Below are 19,714 nucleotides of genomic sequence, written 5' to 3'. Positions count from 1 at the left end.
AATATTTTCTAAGTAGGTAGTACACTTTAATTATTTTACCTGATGTAGTTTCCATGTAGTCACCACAAGGCTACTCTTATCCGGATCTAGCAGGTATAGAGGAGTCTATATTGAAGGGGTGGTTGGACTGATCCATTACATGGGGTGTACTACGTTCAAATGACAATATTTGTGTAGAAAAAGGATTAAAATAGTGTACAAAATAATGAGTAGTAATGGACAGAATATGTAGAGAAAATATCAAAGGAAATAAACATTCTTTTACATTAATAATGGGGATTTATGCCCAAAACTAAATTAAAATGCCGCAAAAATAACCGAATAAAACAAAAAAAAAATGCTATTAAGAGTTGAAACGGGCAAAAAAATATATATTATTTTAATGTACCGAAGTACATATGATATTTCCATGTAGATATTCTGCGTCATCATACGATGAAAGAGTAATGGAACGGAGAAAAATTCTCTCCGGCGCCAGGATTTGAACCCGGGTTTTCAGCTCTACGTGCTGATGCTTTATCCACTAAGCCACACGGATACCACCCCGGCGTCGGACAGAATCGTCTCAGTTTTAAGTTCCAACTCTTGGGTTCCCTCTAGTGGCCGCCCTCTATACTACGTCATAGATATCTATGAACGAAGGACTAAAGTCCACACATGTGCTGAGGTGCACTCGTTATGAGTGACTAGTTGACCGGGATCCGACGGAATAAGCGCCGTCTTAAATCACAAGTGATTTACGCATATGATATATACTATTTTAATGTACCGAAGTACATATGATATTTCCATGCAGATATCCTACGTCATCATACGATGAAAGAGTAATGGAACGGAGAAGAATTCTCTCCGGCGCCGGGATTTGAACCCGGGTTTTCAGCTCTATGTGCTGATGCTTTATCCACTAAGCCACACCGGATACCACCCCGGCGTCGGACAGAATCGTCTGTGTGGACTTTAGTCCTTCGTTCATAGACATCTATGACGTAGTGCAGAGGGCGGCCACTAGAGGGAACCAAAGAGTTGGAACTTAAAACTGAGACGATTCTGTCCGACGCCGGGGTGGTATCCGGTGTGGCTTAGTGGATAAAGCATCAGCACGTAGAATTGAAAACCCGGGTTCAAATCCCGGCGCCGGAGAGAATTTTTCTCCGTTCCATTACTCCTTCATCGTAGGCAAAAAAAAAAATACCCTAACAAACATGTCTTAAAACACTCAGTTTATCACATGACATGGGCCGTATTCATAGACATTTTTAGCGCGGGCTTCCGGTGGATGATCAGCGTTTTTCGTATTCATAAACCAGTGTTAGCGATATGATATGATTTGAATTCTGTACAAGTAACCAGTGGATAGCCGGGGCTAGCTTAGTACGCTCGTAGCGCGTGCTGCGAAATGTCTATGAATAGCACCCATAAATACTAAAGCAGCTATATTTCTGGCTTACTAGAAAAAAGATGCAATTTCATCAAAATCCTAGCACTATTATATTGTTTAATATAACAGCATTAACATTTTTAAGTTCATCCCTACATTAACATTTAATAGTATTTAAAAACAACAGTATAAAACAGCGGTGACCAAAACTCGAACGGCAGTGATCACAGGCGAGAGACAGTCTAAGAAATAAGGAGACGGGGGAGAGGTACATGGCATGAAAACTACAACCAGCGGTGGTTCGTGTATAACATTGAGTTCTTCATCAACCCCAGGAATAAAAATAGGAAGCTTTGCTGTATCAGTAGTGTCACTACTGTCATCAAGAACCATTAAAAAATATTTACAAATTTTCTTGCTTTTTTTTTTTATTCCTCAATGAACACAATCAGAAATTTAGTCGAGAAATGCGCAGTTTTTCAAAATTAATTGACAACTTTCATTGGACAAATTATTTCAGTCACCTTGATCATTATGCGCTTTTATAAAACTCTCCTTCGTTGGAAAGCTTAAGAGAACGAGCTATTTCGTTCGCCGCTAGATAGCTGGCTTCCTTACATTCGTCATCTTTCTCTTCATGACGATGATTAAAGGCTGATTTTAGTTCTTGGAGTTTAGTAGCTCACTTCATTACTACACTAGCACGTAACTGCCGAGGTTATATCAGCGTCGGCGGTGTGCCGGAATTTTGTCGTGCAGGAATTTTTTTACATAACAGTAAACCAACTGACATGAGCCCGTCGCATTTAAGCACGCTTAAATACCATCGACCCGGGCCGGAATCGAAACCGCAACCTCGAGCACAGAAAGCCAGCGCTATACCGACTGCGCTATCCAGGCCGACTAAATAATAATAATAATAATAATAATAATAATAATAATAATAATAATAATAATAATAATAATAAAGGCATAGTTTGTTTCTTTAGATGATGATGATAATAATAATAATAATAATAATAATAATAATAATAATAATAATAATAATAATAATAATGGCTTTATTTAACCTGGCAGAGTTAAGGCCATAAGGCCTTCTCTTACACTCTACCAGGATTAAAACTTGCTTACATAGTTGAACATAAAACTGGATCGGAATTAAGTAATTACATACTGATACAATTTAGGTACATAATGAGATCAAAAGAGGTAGTTACATAAAAATTTACCTCATAAAATAAAAATAAACATAATGGAATACATATTAATGTTGTTAGAATCAAATGCGAATCAAATAAAAACAGAAGGCGATAATTCAATAAAAAAATATACACAGTAAAAATAAAAATAAACACATTAGTATACATATTAGTATTAGATTACAATTAAGTAGGATTTACATAATTACACCAGAAACCGACAATTGAATAAAATGTACACAAAAAATAGATTAGTAATAAAAAACAACACAGTGGGATACATATTGGCGTTAAGTGATAAATAAACACGATTTAGATAATAAAAATAAGAAAAAATAAAAATAAATACAGTGGAACACAATGCATTAAATATTTGTAACGCGTTAGGTCTGGCAACTCATCATAAGATATTTTTCTAATTTACATTTAAAGGAAATTAAAGTTCGGCAGCCCTTGACTTCAGACGGCAGAGAATTCCAGTGACGAGAAGTAGCAACAGTGAAAGATGAAGAATAAAGAGATGATGTGTGCAGTGGTATTTCTAGCGTGTTATCATATTGTGACCGAGTATTTAAGTTATGATGCCGAGAAAGACTGTGGAATCGGACAGATAAGTAAGAGGGAGTAGAGGTGTACAAAATTCGGTGTAAGAGAGAAAGGGAATGTAACTTTCTCCTCTCATTTAACCTGAGCCACAATAATTTATCGAAAGAAGGCGAAATGTGATCGTAGTAGCGGACATTACAAATGAAACGAACACACGCATTATGAACACGTTGCAGTTAGAAAATGAAGTGCACTGCATAACATACTCAGCTGTAATGTGGACAAAAGAGTTTACATTGCCGCTGTTATCAAACGCCACTGCACCTACAAGGTCGATGCACTCAATTCGCGACGCGACGCGATGTGTCTGATGCAGTCTGGCCCGGGAGCGGCATCGGGGGACGGGGAGTAGCCACTGCATGCATTCACCCCTCTGTGGCAGCCCCGAGACGAGAGAAAGTTTCGTTGCACAGATTCTTTGTAAATCCCAGAAAGAAGGCAGTGCGCATGATCAGAGGACTAGCGACCTGGTTCACAAGAGAACGAATAGTTGAGGTAATAAAATTAGTTTTGTTTTCGTTGTATGTCTGATCATACGCACTGCCTCCTTTCTGGGATTTATCAAGTAGTCCAGACCTGTGGAGTAACGGTTAGCGCGTCTGGCCACGAAACCAGGTGGCCCGGATTCGATTCCCGGTCGGGGCAAGTTACCTGGTTGAGGTTTTTTCCCGGGGTTTTCCCCTCAACCCAATATGAGCAAATGCTGGGTAACTTTCGGTGTTGGACCCCGGACTCATTTCACCGGCATTATCACCTTCACCTCATTCAGACGCTAAATAACATTAGATGTTGATAAAGCGTCGTAAAATAACCTACTAAAAATTATCAAGTAGCCTGTCTGTGCAACAAAGTTTTTTCTAAGGCTGTACATACACTTACTTCGATAGGTGTTCAAGATTGCAGAATTCGCAGCATTGTTATTGTACATATCTAAGCAATTATGAAAAGTAGACGTCGCCATTTAAAAATTGAGTAGACTATAGGCCTAAATGCTTCGATTCTGTGTGCTTAGCGTACTTCGTCCTTAGCTCAAGCATGACATAAACCTCGGATTTTTAGGCTCGATTAGGATAGCTTGCAACAATTTTATATAAAATCCCTAAATGTATGCAACACGGGAAACTCTCGAGCGATGATATTGCCTAAAACTAGATGCATTAAAGAATATATATTTCAGCCTACGCTAAACAAGCCTAAAAATCCGACGTCTCTCACATAACTTAAACGCTTCATTTAAAACATATAAAAACCAAGCCAAGTATTGGTCACTTAGTGGAAAAATGTGTGTGTTTTGCGGAAGAAGGTTGACAACATATTGAGTGTGATAATTAGGGCCAGATTACTATGCAAATGTGTATTTTTATTGGCCAGTTGAAAGTTACATGGGAACATTTAATAAGTGTTTTAAACATTGGTGATTGACGAATATGGAAAGTTAATGGTGCATATTTTTGCACATATCAGGCGTGCCTACATAATAATAGACTATTACGCATAAATTGTAGCTTGTTTTAAGGCTTTCGTTGCATAATCCCCCAGAATTTGCATATTTAATTAAAAAAAAATAAGATTTTGGATTATCTGCTTGTCAGCACATGTTATTTTTTGGTTGACTCGATATTGTTTGCATATGAATCATAGAAATACTACAGTCTAGTAGGCCTATATACAGTCGCGAAGCTCAATACATAGTAATTATTCAAACATTAGATAGTTGCTCACCACTAGGATCGCTAATATCGCCTCATTACAGGCAATACAAAATAGTACCGTCACAGTCTATTGTTACTAGCACCCTCAAAACTCAAGCTTCGTGACTGTATATAGTAGACTGTGGAAATACAACCACTTCTAGCTTTTGTTCCATTGAACTACTGCACAACAAAAGCATTCCTTATCCCTAGCTACTTGACACCCTCATCCAACATTTCTCTCCGAATTTCAGCGCTGAGCAATCTGATGGCGTCACGATGTTCCTAATTTCAACGATGTCACTGATGCTCCACCGGTGTCGCACCGGTTTCATCAGCTTGCAGAGCTGGTGGCAATCTCCATCAGCCACCATCAGTGAATCTGATTGGTCCTTGTATAGGGCGGGAATTAGCAGACGAATGACATCGTGCACTGTTGTGTCATGGCGGTGTGTTCTGCTTTAGTTCTGCTGTATTGTTTGTAATGAGCACTACGTAAAAACAATATGTTAATGGCTTATGAACGAACATGTCAACGGACCAGTTATTACTACTGGTTCAAGAAATAAATTGTTTATGCTCGCTTTTCTTTGAACGAGATGACAGTACGGAAATTTCGCAAAATCTTGCTAGCGTAGCACAGACAACTTGTACAGCCGCCATGATAGCCATCGAACCTTCCAGCAGTTTTGTTTCTATTTCGCTGCAGCGTGACGTCATTGTTGTCTACCGGTCCGGTGAGATTCGGAAGACGCTGTCTGTTTCACTTATTCTCAATTGGCGCGCCAACAGTCCGATTGTCGAGGGCGTGAGTTTGTTGTCTTTGTGCGGTTCCGTAAGTGCGTTCTTTCGTGATCTCTCCTGTAAAACTTTTAAACGGAAGAGTGGTTAGAAATTATTTATTATGTGCTTGCCGTCTAAAATAGCTTATCAAATGCTAAGTGAAATTTATTCACTAAATTAGCGTGTATATGACAATGTTACATAGATGGACGTTTTCGGTAAATTTTTTGCCATCTCCAGATCATTTAGGTATCATAGTCCGCGGGTCCCCTCATCCTAGTATAGACTTCAGGTAAAGCGTTTACTACATCGTATCGCACTCCTCTTACGAATCGCACGCAACGGATATTTTAAGTGCAGCGCGTTCACTGTAACGGCTCCACCTCATCGGATTCCCCTATCAGCTGTTTAAAAGGTGATGTCGTACGATATTGACATTGCTGAGAACAGAGGAGTTGAGGTTAGGTCTATTAATTATGACTGTTAGCGAATGAGAATCTGTAATTGCTTCATGCGTCTTAATTGAAGAGGCAAAAACGAAACAGATATTGGTTACATAATATACAGGGACATCATTTTATTTTTACTTCAATTTTTATTGTACCTGAGTTTTTGAATGTACTTCACTCCCACCCCTTCTACTAATGAAGTTCAACCGTTCTCCACACAGATCCAAGACCGCGTATACAGTCATAGTAGCCTCACCGTCACAGTACGTTCAAAAATATGTTCGCGTTTTCCAATGACGAAAGAGCATTCAATATTGCATCATTTTCGCACATTTTTCATTTTCCATTTGCCTACGTCGCATTCCGGTTTTCCCCACCAGCTTCTATTCGCCTCTCTGTAAAGGCTAGTGACTGGGTTGTCTTATCTCTTTTCTGAGAACATTAATTTCTGTTAGGAATTGGACATCTACGTAATATTATACCCATAAAACTGTTTAAAATAACTTAAATAAAAGGGCCTCGTTAAGTAATTAACTGTCACGGGATTTCCCTCCTTTCTACGATCCTGCGACATAACCACTTGGACGGACAGTAGATAGCATGTCTGAGTAATTTTATCTTTTCGGATCGAGCAGAAGTGAAGATTGAATTTACGGTACGTAAGGTACTCTTTTCCTAGGTACAAAATTATTTCAACATGAGTTACTAGTACGAAGGACGAAACTGGTAATTGGAATTACACACATTAGAACTGAAGTCTGTATCAAAATGAACCGCCACCATTTTGAAAAATGTGTTTAAATATCCATATTATGATTTTTTTTTTCAATTTAACTTCATTCTCCATAGTGTACGCTAATGTGCTGTAGACAGTATAATATACACTGCATAATGAATACGTCCGTATGGACAGCTCAGTTCGTGAGTAAAAACACTCATTGTTAATACTGTACTGTATTGTGATTAAACAAAAACGTAATGAAAATTATCAAACTCAAAAGCGTGATATTTCCTAGTTTACGTAAATGGATGAACTACTTTTCTTCCCTCCTATACCTAGTAAAGTGATTTGTTTGTATATTACGCCATCGAACTCCAGTCGTGGAAGGAGGTAGCAACCGTTGATCCAAAGGTATAGCCAGGTTAATATCAGAAATGTTAGTAAAAATAAAATGATGTCCCTGTATATGTAAGGAACGACTTGATTACTGTAATGGGAACGCCTGAAATTATATAATTCTTCGCAATTTTCTACAAAAGAAATGTTTTCCATTTGCCATTTTGGCGCGACACCGAACATGGCACAACATAATAGTAATAGTTGACCAATTAAAACTGATTTAGTAAAGAAGGCCATGATCGCACGCATCGGAAAAGTTGCTCATCCGAGGAACGTGGACGGATTTGCCGAGAGCCGATGCGTGCTATACCATGTAGTGAACCCTTACCTTTACAGAAAGGAGACAAACTGTTTTGTAAGATGTTAGCGTCTCTCTTGTGTTCAAAGAACGTGTTTGTAACTTTGTACTAGATGGGCCACATATGGAGTGGAAGTATAGCTGCAGATATGAAATGCTGTTTCTCAAATCGGTCATGTGATTAAGTATTGCGATGGTTCTCAGTTCCTTATTAGCCACGCAAATGCCAGTTTATTACCGTTATTCATTTCAGTGCTTCATCCTTTTACGTCTTCTTGCTTGTTAATCTGCAAAATAGTAACTAATTTGCATGTATGTTTAGATAGGGTTTATGTAACTCGTATAAGATTCATACTCTTATGAAAATTATATCATGACGAGACCTCCCAAAGATCAGCTGCGTAGTTTACGTCACCAAAAGCATTGGATTTACCATTCCCAGCATATCCCATGAAATCTGTGATGAACGGAACTTATGCAATACAGACTTATGAATTCGACAACGGATAATTCGAATAAACATTCATTCCTCTTCAGTTCCTATTTAAACCAATATTAAAAATTCATGTTTAATCTGAATTTTTTAAACTTGGGGGAAGTTGGCCCAAAATTACATACTCTGAGTTTAAATTCTAACTTTAAGCAGTGGTATTTAGCTTATTTTGAGATAATATAATTAACTCAAACTTCTTCAGGGGTTTGTTATTTCTTATGTAATCTCCAGCCCATGGTCTAGAACAGCAGTCATCAGCACAGTGCACCCTCGAGCTAGCGTCTCTTACCCATGGATGAAATACTGCACTGGCGTGCATCCGTGGCTACTGGCGGGTATGCTGTCTCTTTCTTCCTGCTGCACGACGGAGTATATTACGAAGCACTGCTTACTCTTTACCCATTTCAGCGAGTGCTGACGACCACTGGTCTAGAACATTCAGAATTAGACCATTAATTAAATATGATATCAAATTGAAAATAGTGACAGTATGTCATTTTGGGCTAACAGTCTGGGCAAAATGACTTACCTTTTTTGCCTGCCTATTTTAACTGTTATAAATGCCTAAACATCCGGGCTCTAGTTCTCCTTAAACCCATAGCGCGCTTCCACTTTTGGAAAAGACAGATGTAAATCATATACTTATGGCTATTAAGGAACCCGGAGGTTCATTGCTCCCCTCACATAAGCCCGTCATTGGTCCCTATCCTGAACAACATTAATCCAGTCTCTACCATCATATCCCACCTCCCTCAAATCCATTTTAACATTATCTTCCCATCTGCGTCTCGGCCTCTCCAAAGGTATTTTACTCTCCAGCCTCCCAACTAACACTCTATATGCATTTGTGGATTCGCCCATATGTGCTACATGCCCTGCCCATCTCAAACGTCTGGATTTAATGTTCCTAATTATGTCAGGCGAAGAATACAATGCGTGCAATTCTGTGTTGTGTAGCTTTCTCCATTCTCCTGTAACTTCATCCCTCTTAGCCCCAAATATTTTCCTAAGCACCTTATTCTCAAGCACCTTTAACCTCTGTTCCTCTGTCAAAGTGAGAGTCCGAGTTTTACAACCATAAAGAACAACCGGTAATATAACTGTTTTATAAATTCTAACTTTCAGATTTTTTGACAGCAGACTGGATGATAAAAGCTTCTCAACCGAATACTAACAGGAATTTTCCATATTTATTCTGTGTTTAATTTCCTCCCGAGTATCATTTATATTTGTTGCTGTTGCCCCCAGGTATTTGAATTTTTCCACCTCTTCAAAGGATAAATTTCAAATTTTTACATTTCCATTTCGTACAATATTCTGGTCACGAGACATAATCATATCACATTACATTACAGTTAAATTACAAAATTTCAAATAAACAAGAAATATTTCTTTACAATGACAAAAAAAAAAGGCATTTATTACTGAGAAACACCTTAAAAAGGGAAAATAGGCAAAATAAAAATTGGCCCTGTCACTTTGATTTACTCGAAATCACATTTATATCTATGCAAATAATGATTTACTTCCACCCAGTAAGAAAGGCATTTTGCCTAATATCCGGACGCTACTGATAAGCCATTTGAAAGGATGGCACCTCTGCACTGTATATAGTTATAGTAATGTGTATGATACATACAGAGGCGTCGAATGTAACTTGTTTACGAAATTTTTTGGTTGGGACAAGTTACCGGTTTGAGGTTTTTTATGAGGTTTCCCCTCAACCCAATAAGAGCAAGTCGTCGTTGTTCCTGCAATAACTCCTATGTAACATATTTATCGATTTTCAGATTTTTGCTCTGTTAAATAACTTAATACTTATTCAGAAAATAATAATTAAAATATGCCTTAATAAACCAATTGATTACTCATCCGAGCTTTTGTTCACTGATTTTAATGTTTTGAAAATTAAACAGATTTATTATATTGCCTTATTAAACTTCATACATAAAAATCGCAATAAATTCAAATTGTTTCATCATAAATATGGAACTAAAAGATCCGATTTTATACGACTAGAGCAACCAAAATGTTTCACAAGCACAGCTGCCGTGGTACCTACTTTGGTCCAAGGTTATATAATAAAATAATTGAAAAATACCCGAATTTGGAAAATTTTAGTATCAGAAATTTAAAAAATAGCGTTAGGAATTTAATTGTTAAGGGATATATGTTGATTTGATATGTGTATGTATTTGTATGATTTAAATTGTTAAAATTGAAATTGTATTTTTAAAGTTAATTTATTCTTATAATTTTTTTCTTGACCCACTTTGTGTCAAGTAATTATCTTTGTGTTAAGTATGTGTTTAGATAACTTCCTGAGCACGAGTTTTTACTCCTTCAGTGAAGAATTAAGACTGTATTTTTGTACATGTTATTTTACTAACAATAAGCTTAAACAACAACAATAAACAACAACAACAAATAGTAATACAGCAAATAATAAAATCTCCTATATGTAATTATATTTCTTTGTTTCGACAATGTAAGAATTCACAGTCTCCTATGTACAGCTGCCAAAGGATGAATAAATGTGTTTTTTCTTCCTACTGAAAAATTGTACATTTTGCACATGGGAGTTATTGCAGGAACAACGACAATTTAGCTGAGTAACTTTCGGCTCTGAACTCTGAACTCATTTCGCTGGCTTTATCACCTTCATTTCACTCAGACGCTAGATAACCATAGCTGTTCATAAAGCGTCGTAAAATAACCATTTAAAAAATCATACGAATTTATGCAGATCTACACACACATTGTGGATTCTGCAAGCACACTATACATAATCAGATCAGAAATGGAAAAAGTAACGATGGTAAATTTGCGAGTTTCTCACAACATGCATGTTGTTATGAAGAGCGTGTTGTAATGTGGGATGAACGGAAATTTCCACAAAATTTTCGTCATTGATTGTAGGACCTTTCTATACTATTACAGAAACTTCGTATCTCATATAAATTCCTGTCTTGATTGGAATGAGATTCATTAAGTTGAATTGTCCAACAAAGGGGAATACGTGGACATGTGGGGTGCTTTAAATGGCGAAGTATGTGCACAGAAGCCGCGGAATGTGGGACATTTAAAAGAACAAATCGCTGCCGCTTGCAGTTCCATTGGGGTCGACATGTCAGTTGTAATATGCTAGAAACTGTCGTAATGCTTTGTAGAATGATGTCAGTAGTTTGGGTAGCTACAGAAATTTCACAGCTTACCTCTTTACACACTGTTGTTCAGAGGTCTACACGGGCTAAAGTTTACAGATTTATGACTTCCTACACAAACAACTCTGACAGTACCATCCTGTCCCCTCGTCCCAACATTGCACAGTTGCCACAATCCTGGTGACCCTCGAAATTATGCAGTGAAACTGACGAGATTCTTGGAATTCGGAAAAGATGCGACAACTCTGCCTCCACGTGGATTTGACGGGAGCCTGTCAATTCTTCTGAACAAAGGTTGTGATTGGTTACTAACAGGAGAAGACAAGATTTCCGTCACAGTAAGGAAGACATTTATTTATAACTGCCTGTTAGTAGGGGGCAGTAGAAGGTCTGTCGGCAAAGTCTTTTCTATGAAACTGCACTCCATGAAATAAAATAAGGTATACTACATTGATATGGTGCATTTTATTTTCAGATAGACTTTACCAATGAAACGTGAACACCTGCAACAATGCTTAGTAATTCGTTTACTGTTTAATAAATAATAATAATAATAATAATAATAAACTTAATAATAAATATAGGCCCTAGACTTTAGAATCGTCAAAACATATTGGTCAGATTCAGTCTGAGCGGGTGATAGTGCAACTATTTTATGAAAAGTGCTTTATTTAGATTTCATCATGGACAAATTTTTAATTCGAAATCAAGCTCTGGGTTAGAATTAGATAACAGCAGTGCTAATTCGAATACTGTGCGCGAAACTTCCCTTCAGGGTTCACAAATACGTACTGCTTTGGTAAATACAGTGATGAATACTTGCAATATGGTTTTACGTGACGTGGAGATGAATATAAACAAAATCCCGAGTGTCTTAAGTTATGCGGAAATGTTTTGTCTTACGTGTGTGAATCAGCATTTTCTACCATGAAAATAGTGAACTCTAAACAAAGTAACAGACTGCTGCATCTTGAAGATGATTTGCGTGTCCTGTGAACCATAAGGCCACGTACAGAGAAATTCTGTGCAACCCACCAAGCGCAGACTTCACATCAATTTAAATAGATGAGTTTTCAAATACGATCATAAAAATCTTTTATCGGTGATCTAGCATAGATTGGTTGGGATTTTTTGACACATAGTTGGTTTGTTTTTTTATATTTTCACCACTCAAGTTGCTGCTCGTTTTTTTTTTTTTTTAGAATTTTCGATTGCGTGTTTATATCGACCTATCTACAAAACTGGATGTCCGAAACCACATAGAAGTTATCAGTTTTTTTTTCTGGCGGAACGCGCTGGAACGGCGTTCCGGAACTGTTTTCTTGAATTTTTCACCATGCAAGCGAAATATGTGTGAATAACTATGTTTTTAAATTAATTTTTCTTTAAATTCCGATTAGACCTTGAAAGTCTTAGTTGGACTAAAAGGAGGATAAAACGACAAAATTCCCGTGCAGTGAGCAGTAATCATCTCCTCGTGCGCTATAAAATATTCTGCACAGAGTTTCACCACCTTTTCCTCCACAAGAAAATCACTGGTTGTTGTTATATTGTTATTAATAAAAACAAATAAGTGTGTCGCGATATCGTGGGGGTTCAGTAAAGTGTGTCGTCAGTCAAAAAAGGTTGGGAACCACTGGTGTACTAATCAACTCACGATTTAATATTGTGATGTACTGTTGCCCTACCCCAAGCCTTAGTGTTGTGGTGTAGCATTTGTTCACATTGGACGCATGCTTGGACAAGTAAAATGGAAGCGACAGAATGCCGAAACGTGCCTGAAAGAAGCTTGAGCTGCGCGTGTGTTTACATTGGGTGGAAGTAATCACTTCCACATCCAATCTTGTCAAAATGCATTTCTCGGACGAAGAACATTTTGTGTTAGAAATTGATGCGGGACCCTTAAAGGTACGTACACACTTCGCGAACGAACAACGAACGAATGATGAAGCAAAACTTCGCTGTTTGTTCCTGTTTGGAGCAACGTTCAAATCATCAGCAAATTGTCGGAAATCATTCACGTTCGCTGATTATCCGCAATAAAGGCAGACGGAAATATAACTATAGCAAGCGCATCCGTTGTTATTACAGGCAGTTTAACAAAAAGAAAGTTAAAAACCAAAAGGCGATGGTGGCAGACGCCACTCTGCGAACGTCACAATCAATATAGAGGCACTGACTTGCTTCATGATTTACGTCGAATGGAATCGGGACTGTTTCACAACTTCTGTCGCATTTCAGAAACAGACTTTGAAATATTACAGTGCAAAATAGGACCAAAAATTTCCAAGACAGACACAGGCTGGCGAGAAGCAATACCTATTTAGGAAAGACTAGCATTAACACTTCGACATCTCGCTACAGGAGATTCGTATACAAGTTTAATGTATTTATTCAAAGTGTCGAAACAGCTGATTACCAGGATTGTTCCAGAAATATGTACAGCTATAATTGAGGAACTGGAAGATTTTATTAGAGTAAGACTGCAAGACAGGGGTAAGTTTCAGTACACGGATACCTCACTGACAATAATTATCTTAAAACACTAAAAAGAGAGATTTGTGTGTATTGTCGAATGCGCATCATGCTTACGAAAAGGCACTTTTCAGTGACAATAATTTATTTTGTGTGCACAAGGTAGGAACTTTGTTTTTTCTGGGCGTGAATTTGTCCAAAAGATACGACGTATGTTTATACGCGAACCAAGTTGATTCGTACACTTCATCACTCCCCATTCCAGATCTTTTTGTGGACTTCTGATATCAGTAGGGACTCAATTTTCGTTTTGACTTCTGCGCCCTACAATAAACAACAAACATGTATCCACTGAAAATAAATAAACAAAAATAATTTTCAAATTTTGCACGTGTTTTAGCTTCCCAAACATCATGTTTTCTTACTTTATTGTGGTAAGTAGGATGCTTGGGATTCCATAAAGTTTCCTGCTCCCTATATGTCTTAATAAGATTTATAATAGCGTCTTCCGTCCACCCCAGTTTCGACATCCTGTTGGTGAAATTGAACTAAGCGCTGCGTTCTGCTACGAACTACCAACTAATCCCGTCCGCAGCGAATACCAACTTCCTTTGATGTACCGACAAGCGACGGATCACTTCCGAAGGCAAATAGAACGATCGGTTTGCCTTTGCTGCGACGTACACACGTACCGATTTCAATCAGCGAATGCAATCGTTTGTTGTTCGTTCGTTGTTCGTTTGCTAAGTGTGTACGCACCTTAAGAGAATGACATGGAGAAAACACTGAGGTCTTTCACGTTCTATTGCGCTAACCCTCAAGTTAGGCACATTTCCAATCCCATTTGTCAGAAATACTCAGACGTGAACGTGTTTGTGACATGATGCCTTACCGGTATACGGGGGCTTGGATTCTCGTCACAACAGACCACGTTGTACTGTTTTGCTGCTTTCTTTAGACTCAAACGCATTCTACTAATCCAGCGGAGCAGTGTATAGTTACAGTTATTAATTCTGCCGTCTGAAGATAGTTGATTGACCGAGGTGTGGTAAACATGGATGTGAGTGCGTTTTCCTTGGGATGTGTTGCGGTGGTCGACGTCATGCACGCGTGGCAACGAGATTTTATATGTACAATAAGTGGTGGCAATTTCCGTCGTCCCTTGCTAACGTTATTATGCAGGCCAGCGAGACAGTTGCAATCAACAAGTGTACGGTAATCAGAATAGCAGCAATCATGTTTTTGCAACGAAATTCCTCCTACACAAAATGTTGTGAATAAAGTATCTGTGTAATAAACCACCCCAAGGCCCTTGCTCGCCCTTTCAGTGACTTTCACTGTTAATAACTTGTATGTAAAAACCATGCAGATTGCTGACTCGTCAAGGTTGCTCCATTCAAATAAATACAGGGTGAAAGGGGTATAACTGCATTCATTTTAAGTACAGAATCTTTAGATTATAAGTAACCAAAAAGTCAAATGTCATCTTGGTATTTCAATAAAGTTTTAGGCGAAAATAATAATTTGTGTCTGAAGTTTGATTCTCATTTATGATAAACCTATTGAGTATTGAGACATGAATGATAAGATATCAACGCGAAGAACAAGCCGAAAAAAATATTTCTTTGTCATTTCTTCGAAAAACGTTTCATTTCTGTAATAATAACGTACAAAATTAACTGATTAAATTTCCGTCACACTGTAAATGCGTTTTTAATCAGTAAATTTTGTAAGTTCTTTCAGCTAAAAGTGGCAAATATGTAGATAAATATTAGAGATGAACAAAACTAACTGCCGCTCTCGCTCGCTGTGTTCGTTGCATGTGTCTTTCGAGTCTCGGATCGTCATTCTCGCTGCGCTTCGAGTCTCGCTCGTCATTCTTCCAATTGTATTTGTTCGGCGTGGAAAGAATTCGTAACTTTGAATAACATATCATTGAAATAAATAACATTATAAATGTTTAAATGAGACAAAAAGGCAAAACAGAACAGTATCTTAGTCATCAAAATGTTCAGGTTCTATTATACAGGGTGTTTCAAAAATATGGGGCATAATTTCAGGTATGTATTTCCCACATGTAGACAATCAAAATAGTTCATTACAACATGTGTCCGGAAATGCTTCATTTCCGAGTTATGGCCTTCACAACATTGAAATTCACCGGAACGTTTTTCTTTCCGCAGGTCGTTGTCATTACAGAAGATGTTCAAAATGTCCACCTCCTGCTTGAATACAGACCTCACATCGATGTCTCATTGACCTGCGAACACGATCCCAAACTCCAGAAGTATTGCGTATGTCCTCAGAACATGCCACAATTCGATTCCGAAGGGATTCCAAATCAGGCACCGGAGACGAATAAACCAATGATTTTAAATAGCCCCACAAGTAGAAATCGAGAGGGTTCAGATCAGGTGAGCGTGGAAGCCAAGCAATTGGGCCATCTCTACCTATCCATCGATCAGGAAACCTTCGATCCAAGTACCGGCGAGCCGTACGACTGAAGTGTGCAGGAGCGCCATCATGCAAGAAGTGAATGTGTTGACGATTGATCAGTGGAGTGTCTTCTAAAACATGAGATATGGTGTTTTCCAGGAAGTTTGTGTACGCCTGCCCCGTAAGTCTGTTTACAAGTACATGGGGTCCAACTAATCGATCACCAATGATACCGGCCCACATGTTGAGGGAGAACCGCACCTGGTGATGAGATGGAACAGTTGCACGTGGGTTTTCATACGCCCATACATGCTGATTGTGGAAATTTGTTATGCCATCTCGTGTGAACTGTGCTTCATCTGTAAATAATACTAAGGCAGGAAAGTTCGGATTTACACCACACTGCTGCAAGAACCACTGACAGAACCTAACTCGTGCATGGTAATCTACTGGTGACAGGGCCTGTATACGTTGCAAATGATAAGGATACAATATTGATACTCTTTCAACAGTCTCCAGACAGTCGTATGAGGAACATTGACTTGCAACGCTACCCTTCGTGTGCTGATAGAAGGAGTCATGTTCACAGCCTCCAGAATCTCCTCCTGTACTTCTGGAGTTGTAGATCTAGGTCGTCCCCTTCCCAAACCAGGAGAGTTAAATTTTCCATACTCGCACAGACGGTAATGGAGACGTACAAATGTCTTCGATCTGGACATTGTCGCTGTGGGTACCTCTCCTGGTACAAACGACGAGCCAGCGCAGCATTGCCGTCCGCCTTATCGTACATGAAGTGTATCTCTGCCAGCTCTTGATTTGAGTACATGTCGCACAGTCTAACGCCTACACAACACTGAATGTAACCTTCGCCTCGGAATGAACTGTCAGAGTGCCCTCTTAATGTCTCCTTTGACGGCAACGACCTGCGGAAAGAAAAAAAACGTTCCGGTGAATTTCAATGTTGTGAAGGCCATAACTCGGAAATAAAGCATTTCCGGACACATGTTGTAATGAATATTTTGATTGTCTACATGTGGGAAATACCTGAAATTATGCCCCGTATTTTTGAAACACCCTGTATATTACCTATGGTTATATAAATATAAAAAAAAATTCTCAAATAAATTTACATTTCTGAGAAACATAAAACATGACATTAATATCTTTTTACTTGAGATTGCACACTTGATCTTAAACATATGAAAAGAAAATTTCTAGCCTTTTAATAAGGACCTAGTACAGTAATTAAATAAAGACTCGAGAACGGATTTTTATATACTGAAAGGTAGAGATAATGTTTCAAATAGGCTACTAAGATTGTTTATACATATATAACAGTTGCCAAAGTAGATAGAAGTTCAGTCACGTATAAATAAGTGTGGCGATTCAAGGCTGCTTCAGGATTTCGGGAGATGATCAATATCGAGTCTCGGAAGACTCGATAGTCTTTACGTCAAGGACGCGACGTAATACAACATTGTCGTGCGGGTTTTGGTTTTGCGGACGCTGTTAGTCTCTCTTTCTCGATCGTTGTTCATCTCTATTAAATATGTAATAAATGAAAATATGTACAGGTGCACATGTGAATTATTGTTTGGAGGTGTAATTAATAAGTAAATATTTTTCCATATTTTCTGCGGTCAACGACAACCCATACGTAGGAATCACCAAGTTCAGCTCTAATCGTTTGCATTGTGTCAGTGTAGCAGGAGTTCAAATAATTTTCCCGTACTGTAGATTCATCCGAAATATTGAAGTTGCAGTATTTGCGTAGGAATGTTTGAAACTTTGACACTCCAAGTTATTCAACGATATGTTTGTAGCACCATTGCAATGCACAAATCTTTATTAAATTCAATGGTAGAAAGCGAAGAAGATTCCAACACCACTTGTATAACTTGTTTTTTGTTTTTATTTCGCACTTGAAGTTCAGTTTTTAAATGCTATTCTAATTGTGTTCAAATTCGTAACTTACGAATGCACGTTATTATTCACTGCAAAGATGACGACGAGAATGAACATTACGGCTCAAGCATGTGTTTACTAGTATAGCTTCAGAATGTCGAGAGTTGACTGCATTCCACGAACACGCAGCGACGACGTGTTTGTTTATATCCTCATCCGTTGGATTACCTGTGTTCAGCGTACTATATACTCAATGTATCTTTAACTTCAGTCTTTAAGTAACTGGAATACGAAGGTTATTTATAATTGATCCAAATGCAACCTCTGAATAAACTCCATGTATTTAAGAGTACAATAATAAAGAGACAAAAAGAAACAACGCGACAGAATAAAAAGAAAACCTACAATAGTAACTCCAAACAAAGTCGAGAACAATAAAAGTAGACAATGTTATTGAACATATTTTCTTCACAGTCTCATAAGTAGGCATAGTATTCTAGCTACCTAAAGACTGAAGTTAAAGACACATTAGGTATATAGTACACCGAACACAGGTAATGCAACGGATAAGGATATAAACAAACAGGTCGTCGCTGTGTGTTCGTGGAGTACAGTGAACTCCCGAAATTCTGAAGCTATACTAGTAACACATGCTTGAGCCGTGATGTTCATTTTCGTCGTGATCTTTGCAGTGAATAATAATGTGCATTCGTAAGTTACGGATCTTGAACTTATGCGGAGGTCACTAGAAATGATTTTATACTGCAAGAAATTCTTTCAATAGCACATGATGTTATTGGTGTATGATTTAGTACAAGATATTCCTAATGGCTGATATTTTTTCACGTATCATTAGGATATTGCATGTCGTTCATCACTGAACTTGCTAATTTTATATGTACTTTTCTAGAAATTTCCTAAAATAGATTATTTAATTCATTAATTGGATTGTTGGCACTGAACAACATGGTAGGCTACACAAATCCATGCTAAACGTCGAGTTAATATCTTCATAATTATCAGATTTTGATGGTACTGGTTCTATTTGTTTACGCTCAACACACTTTCTGTGCCTTTTGGTATTGCAGTGTCTTTCAGTGCACTGTTTTTTTATCACTTTTACGTTTATTTTACACAATTTATATGTAATGTATATATTGATAGTGAAAATATTAGTTCAAATATTCCCAACTATGACCTGCAATATTACACGCTTGAGAAGGCATTTTACCTCTGCAATGAACCTTCAATCAGCCTCAAAGATGTAGTTATTTAAATAATACGACTAGTAAGAGCAGAGATCGATAATACTGCTCACTATAATTGCGTCCCGGTTTTGACTTTCTAGAGAAAGAGGGCAGAGGATGCGTAACTATTTTGTATACGAACGTACTTATACCTGCGCTGTGACGTCACATATACTTCGAATGAGGCAACTTCATTCCAGTTTATAGGTAGCTGGAATAGGAAGCCTACTCATAACCTTCCTTGCTCCCCAGTATCGGTCAAATTGTTAAGTGGATAGAGCCAAGCTGTGCTGGATATGATCCTTGTTCATTTATTCGTGAAGGCCACATATATTACCAAAACGGTTCTGGTAGGATGCCGACGGAGTGAAGGCGTTGTGCTAGACCAGGGACGTCAAAGCGTCTGTATTACTTGCTCATAGTACAAGCAATACAAATCCAACAAGGTTCACTTTTTAGCCAGATAAAGT

The 19,714-nt window shown here is 38.0% G+C and overlaps 1 protein-coding gene and 1 non-coding gene across 2 annotated transcripts in view; one reads left to right on the top strand and one right to left on the bottom strand.

Annotated features, from left to right (window-relative positions):
- The window catches only part of LOC138701302 (aryl hydrocarbon receptor nuclear translocator homolog), an 824,740-nt gene that overhangs the window by 115,770 nt on the left and 689,256 nt on the right, over positions 1-19,714 (top strand). The window lies entirely within an intron of this gene.
- Positions 848-919, bottom strand: TRNAY-AUA (transfer RNA tyrosine (anticodon AUA)). Its single transcript has one exon. It is a non-coding gene; the product is annotated as a tRNA-Tyr (tRNA).

The sequence above is a fragment of the Periplaneta americana genome, chromosome 6 (assembly GCF_040183065.1).
Source record: "Periplaneta americana isolate PAMFEO1 chromosome 6, P.americana_PAMFEO1_priV1, whole genome shotgun sequence".
Taxonomy (NCBI): domain Eukaryota; kingdom Metazoa; phylum Arthropoda; class Insecta; order Blattodea; family Blattidae; genus Periplaneta; species Periplaneta americana.
Note: the sequence above shows the minus strand (reverse complement) of the source record. Positions and strands in the feature narration are given on the sequence as shown.